Genomic DNA, 6,883 nt, shown 5'->3' on the forward strand with positions numbered 1-6,883 from the left:
CTAAGCTCTGACTCCACCAATTTCACCCTTTTCACTTATTATCTATAGTAAATATGTAGTATATTTATATAACATATTTATATATTTATGCATTATAATAGTTATATGATTTTTTATATATATATATATTTTTTCTGGGTCTTTTACAAAAGTGACTTAACTTTTTGAGCCTTTTTTAAAAAATTAAGTTTATTTTCCTTGTTGCCAAGTTGATATAACTACAGAGCTACTAGCTTTGCATGAATGTAATTAGATTAGGAATATAATTTATCAATTTGTAAATAGATATACTATCAAAGTCAGTCATAGTAACATTAATTTTGTGTAACTGACAGGACATTCTACTGATTGCAGTTAAGGAATATAGAGTATGGGACAGAAAGAAAAGGCAAAAGCTTTTTACCTTCAGAAGGTGTTCTCAGTGATGCCTCTAATCTAGGTTAAATTAGATAGAAAGGATCTCATTTTTCAAAGGTGGTGTCTAGGACAGACCTGGATAGCCCTGGAGAAGACATCCCACCTGAAACAGAAGTATTAAAGCAAGGAAGCTACAAATGTACATTTGCCTGTCTCTGATTTGTATCTTGGGAATTAGTGGTTTGAACTCTAAATGGTAAGGAGCAATGTGCAATGTCAGAGTGTAATATTCCAAGATCAAGGACTAAGGAAAAACAAGCCCCCATTCCTTACTCAATTTTAAAATGAGCCTCTAAGGGGACATTTAACAGTTTTTACAGAGAGAAAAAAATTCTGAATCTGCAGTTATAAGAAGCTGCACCTGCTAACTGCATTTTAGTCTCCAACAGAAAAAGATGCAATACAGTACATTATCTCCGAGACCTGCTGGAAATGAATATCCAGAGAAAAGCGAGCTTCTAAGGGTGAAGCCTATGCTGAAGAAAGAGAAATATGCATTTTACTGAAGATGATGCAGTAAAAGAGGCCTGCAAATACATACTGGGAACTTTAGTTGGGGATAAATTAGAAGGATCTTGAACACATAAACACCACAACTGAATATCAAGGAAAGGTATGTACATTTTATAAAGATAGTATTGTGTTAGAAAGGAGAACCTAAAGTTATAGTAAGCCAGAATAGCAGGATTTTTCTGGTGGCATATGTTTATAGCCCCAGTTAAATGGAATGAACTTGGATCCTCATTTTCTTTTCTATGAGAGTCAGGTCAGAGTCCTAGGGAGGGAATACCTAGTAGCTAGTCTCATCTGACAGAAGAATAAGGAGGAAGGAATTTGTCTTGAGTAGGCAATTGCTCTTCCCAGAAATTAAGTCAGGAAGCAACTGACTCTCAGAGAGTTCCTGGGTGGCTGCTATGTAGACGCTTGGAAAAGGGGTATTCATTCCTACTAGGCAGGGGAAAAGTTTGCGTGCCTGCAGTCAGAAGTCAGTTAGACATTCAAAGCCTCAAAGAGGATGCTGGTTATGTAACTCAGAACAAACTCTCTACTCCTAGGCAAGCCTCTGGGAATTTAGAGTTGACATGACAACCTCAGGAGGAAAAACACCTTGTTTAGTGCCTTACGACGTGACCTACACCGGTTACTGACCAGAGCAAGAAGGAGCCACCCAGGATCACTGGTTAATGATCAAAATATTCAGGTATGGTCTATCTTAAGCACCTGGAGGAAAACTCAACACAGGAATTGATTTCTTTCTCAGCTCAGGCCAACTGATAGAACATGCTGGTGGGCCACACACCAAAAGTAGGCAAAGCCTTCATTCACAGATTTATTTAAGAGCCACCAAACTTTCAGGCTACTCAATATGATTATATAGGAAATTATTTGACTTTTACATCTATATTCTGAAATAATATTTATTAAACACTTTCTACATACCAGGCACTTTGCTAAAGACTTTGATAAATTTCATTTAATCTTCACAGCAATCCTAGTCTACCCCCATTTTACAGATTAGGAAACTGGCTCTGAGAAAAATATACAACTGGTTAAAATGATGAAGCAGGTGAACGCACCAAGGATTACTTGACTCTAGAGACTATGATCTTGACCACTACACGTTATTACATCTTTTGATTAAAATATGCTTATAAATGGGATACGACACCACTTTACCATTCTGGACAGAAATTATTTCCTCCACGTTTCTAGGAAATAGGGAAGTTCAAGTTTGTTTTGTCAGGTACCAGTAACGCAAAAAACCCTAAATTACCTGTTCATACTTTTTTCTATTGTCCAAAGTCCCAAACAATAGCAACCCAGTGAGAATTGAATCTTAACTTTTTGACTCTTGTTTTAGGCATTGAAAATGACATAAACTTAATGATTCTCCCTTGAGACAGTGGAAATAACTAAGAGACTTCTAAGTTTCTTGTATTAGAATTCAAAGATCACAATTCTTCTGCTAGATAACCACTACTACGGTCCTTTTGTTTCCACCACAGAATGGAAAGCAGTGCATCTTGGAGCAGCTAATAAGCCTCTGTAGTGTAATTAGATGAACAATTACAAGTAAGAATATACCCTCAGAGATTTGTTTAAAGTTCTCAGATAATTTTCTAAACAAACATTGCTCATGCCTCCTTCACTGTCTTACCAGAATGTTAGGCATTTGCCTCATTTTTGTTAAGTTCTTTTATTTGAAATATATCAATATGTCCCTTCAAGACAACCTTTTACTAAGTATTTGTTTGTTCATATGCACAATACATAGTATATGCACTAAGTCAATTTAAAAGATCAGTCACTAATTTTTTCCTAACAGGAAAATAAAAACCACCCATATTTGATTTATTCATGCCCACTTTTAAGTTCTAGGTAAAAACAACTTAGAAAGAAATCCTTACCTTACTTAGAAATTCACACCGTCTAGTCAAATGCTAAGTAGTCCATAAGAACAAACATTGAATTCAGCTATGAATTTCTCAGAGAGTAAAGTCTAAGGTACGTTTGATTAGTTACCTATAACAGACCAAGGAAATCACGTCATCACCAAGGACTCCCTCCTTCAAACTAAGCCCCACCCAGATCTGAGTCAGTACAGATGTGAAAAGTCCAGGAATTAAAAGATGCAGTTTCAGATACTATATTGAAACAGCTAAGCATCGAGCTGTAGGAGCAGTGGACTCCGGTTTCCATGCTATGGTGTCAGCTTCACCATCAACATGATGCAGGCAACCTCCTGAGTTGGGACTGCCTGTGACCTGTCTAGCTTGCTGCAGAGTTGTAAAGAAAGTTGTGTAACTGGTTGCAGTGGGTGCTGATAGTTCTGTGAGAAAGAACCACAACCCTACACAAAGTTCATCTGCACCTACAATTCCCATTACAGTTCTGGTTGCTGGAACACCCAAGCTTAAACTCAGCTTCAGAGAAATAAAGACCTCTCTGAATTCCACATGGAAGCTTAGGTGGTGCCCAGCCTCTATGCTGTCATATCACTTAATCTTGCTCTCCCTCAGTGTCACATGCATGTCACATGGCATGCATGCACATACAACAGATGCTAGGAGTCATGTTTTACTCACTGTTGTATCCCAAACAACTACCACTTACTTACTAGCACATAGTAGCTGGTCAGTATCTGTTGAGTGCATGGCAGCAAAAGTTACAAAGTGAACAAAAAAGTACCTTAGGAGCACAATGAACAGGACCCTTCTGTCTGGAACAAAGGATGCCATCCAAGCCTTGGCATAGCACACAAATCCCCTGATCATATAATCATAGAGCCCTGTCTAGCTTTAGAGCCTTTGGGCATTACTCACCACATCAACGTTAACCTCCTGCCACACATGGACACTCAGGGGAGAGGGCAAGGTACATTTGGGGAACTCTTTCCCTCCTGTTTCCTTCATCTTCCCCATCTCTTCCTTGACTTCTTCCTTCTCCACTCAGAGTCATCCATAGTGAGCCTTCAGCTGCCCACTGGAAACTGGGTTGAAAGCCCCAGGGCTCTTCCTAGAATTCCCAAAGTCACCCATGCCAACTTTTATCATTAATAAGATCTCTTATGAAATGAAATCAAAATCAAACTGGGACTTAAAAGATGCAGGCAATCCCTGCTTTCACCTCTGAATCTCCACGGTCATGTAGTTAATGGTACATCACACCACTGTAATATTAGTTTAGGGAAATAGCAGAGCTCCTAAAGCATACACATAGGGAGAGCAGACTCTCCTGGAATTTGAAAATAGAAGAATTACATATTTTTTGAAGATTTTTGAAGTTTTAGGAAGAAATGCCGTGTGCCTGCAAAGATGCTTGTTATGCAGAGATTGTTCAAATTGAAGGCAAAAATAGAATCATGGTTTTAAATAATATCAATGGCTGAGAAAGGAAAGAGCAACTTCTCTGCAATTTATGTCACAGAGAAAGTGACTATAACGTGTATGCCATCGTTGAAGACTAGATCAACAGTTTTAGGTTACAAAGCCTTTCCCTTGCAACATATTCGTCATTTCAGGAAGGAGTACCTGAAAGGAAGTAGGATTCACCATTAGGACCCTATATTAGGGGAACCTGTAGGGCCACTGCTTGCATTACTCACCACATCAACGTTAACCTCCTGCCACACATGGACACTCAGGGGAGAGGGCAAGGTACATTTGGGGAACTCTTCCCCTCCTCTTCCCCATCTCTTCCTTGACTTCCTTCTTCTCTACTCAGAGTCATCCATAGTGAGCCTTCTGCTGCCCACTGGAAACTGGGTTGAAAGCCCCAGGGCTCTCAGCTCAGCTGTTAGGCTTTGAGATGTGTTACCATTTCAAGACCACTTTTGGTTCTCCTCTGCAAAGTGCTTCCACAATGTCTTCAAGTGACTGGGAGAAGAAATGGCATATGGAATATTGTTAACGCTGATTATATCTATGCACATGTACCTGCACTAAGGCTCAGGGGAGAATTTAATATTGGGATTGAACATTTATTAAATTGGCAAATGTTCTGAGGAAATAAAAAGTATAACTGTCTTGTAACTTGAGGATGTGAGAGTAGCTACCGGTTGCATCCTCAGATCAAATAGGGCTGAAATTAGTAATCCAACTGGAGTCTTTCAACTGTCTAAATACTGCGGAAGAAAGTGAATTTAAACTTTAAAGCTGAGAGGTGGACAGACGTGGCTAAAATGTAGATCTTAAGTTAGTCTGACAGGGAGATTAGGAATTACGGTCCTCATGTATTAGGCATTTACTGAATCAGTTCAATCAATATTTATTTCCAGCAAAAAAGTCTAATATTTCAGCTGTTAAAAAACTTCAGGCGTTAAACTCACATATTCATTTTCCAAGGTTCTAAGTGTGGTGCCTGTCATCATTTGTGCATGTCATGCCTTCCTGGTCCATTGTTGTTGTGAAAGGAAATAAAGTAATTTAGGCCTAGGCATTAAAGTAGAATTGGAAGATCAAGAGAGGACTGCACTCATACCTGCTAAATGTTAAGCCACAGAAGGTACCAACTGACCTTAAGTCAGAATCCACTAGCCTTCAACATCCCTCAGCTGGGAGTACCCTAATTAACTACCAATTCAGAACAGCTCTGCAATGTAGGATTTCTGTCCAGCCAATAAATTGCCCCCCAAAACAACTTTTTGAAGAAATCTCCTATTAAAAACCTGAGCTTACCTTAAAGGACACTATTTAGTGTTGCCCTAATTCAGTGTACCTGAATTGCAATTCTTTTTTTCGCAAATAAACTCTACTTTCTTTGGCATCTGTGTTGATTTTTTTTCCTAGTTAATATAACTACAGAATTGCCATATCAGTGCAGGGGCTTCCTGAGGCCTTCTAGATGCTCTCTGTGACCTGTTCTTAGTTCTCTGTTTTCTTGGTATTGCTTCATGTCCCAGGTCTACAATAGCATCAACCACTCTCAGTTTTGCAGTGAGTTAGCTTTTAAATTGCTTCAAAGTGCTTTTACAACTCTCTTAATGATCATTCTGGGAAACAGCCAGGGTAAGTGATCCTCCTGCCTCATTTAGGATGAGGAAACAGGTGCTAAGAGTGAACAAATGATACACCTAATGAATAAGTGTCAAAGTTGGGCATTACATTAAACACCTGCCATACCCCTCTCACATCCCTCAGCTCACCATTTTGTCCTGGACATTGTTGAGGCAACAGGCTTTACACAGGTGCCTTTACCAGCACTTCATCCCAGCTGTACTATGCATCTGTCTTGCTTGTTATCCCAGGGATTCTCTGCTTTCTAGTGAGACTCCTAAAACAGAGAAAATACAAACCCTCCAGTGTTAATTTTAGCCTGTGGAGGTCAGGCTGCTCCCCTGTTTTTCTCTGGCTGACAATCCTGAAGGGTCTTCTATGTGGTTCCTTAAAGCATCCCCACCAAGACTAAGCTCCAGTTACCCATAGGCATAGCTAACTGAACAGCACACTCTTGTATTAGCTCTCCCTCCTTCCTGTTTTACTCTTCTCAAGTGCCCCTCACCTGTTGCCTGGATTCACTTCCCAAAAAAAAGTACCTGCTTTTCTCTTGCAAATTTAAGTTCATTATAGATGGTGGATATTACACCTTTGTGAGATTCATAGTTAGAAAATGTTTTCTCCTATTCTGCAGGTTGTTTACTCTGTTGATAATCTCTTTTGCTGTACAGAAGCTCTTAAGTTTAATTAGATCCTGCTTGTCAATTTTTGCTTTTGTTGCAATTGTTTCTGGTGTGTTTGTCATGAAACCTTGCCCACTCCTATGGCAGGATGGCATTGCATGGTTGTCTTCCAAGGTTTTTATAGTTTTGGGTTTTACATTTAAGTCTTTAATCCATCTTGAGTTGATTTTTGTATATAGTGTAAGGAAGGGGCCCAGCTTCAAGCTTCTGCATATGACTAGCCAGTTATCCTAGCACAATTTATTGAATGGGGAGTGTTTTCCCCATTGCTTCTTTTTGTCAGCTTTT

General features: G+C 39.3%; 1 protein-coding gene across 7 annotated transcripts in view; it reads right to left on the reverse strand.

Annotated features, from left to right (window-relative positions):
* The window catches only part of HHLA2 (HHLA2 member of B7 family), a 76,532-nt gene extending 73,556 nt beyond the window's left edge, over positions 1–2,976 (reverse strand). For 3 of the 7 annotated variants that reach the window (XM_077993957.1, XM_077993954.1, XM_028844642.2), the window contains exon 1: positions 2,826–2,976. The gene's annotated coding sequence lies outside the window, so the exon portion shown is untranslated. Of the gene's footprint in view, positions 1–403; positions 518–2,825 lie in introns of those variants that run through there. The other 4 variants (XM_077993953.1, XM_077993952.1, XM_077993956.1 and 1 more) reach the window with 3 other exon arrangements.
* Positions 2,977–6,883: the final 3,907 nt, after the last annotated feature.

This window comes from Macaca mulatta, chromosome 2 (assembly GCF_049350105.2).
Source record: "Macaca mulatta isolate MMU2019108-1 chromosome 2, T2T-MMU8v2.0, whole genome shotgun sequence".
Lineage (NCBI taxonomy): Eukaryota > Metazoa > Chordata > Mammalia > Primates > Cercopithecidae > Macaca > Macaca mulatta.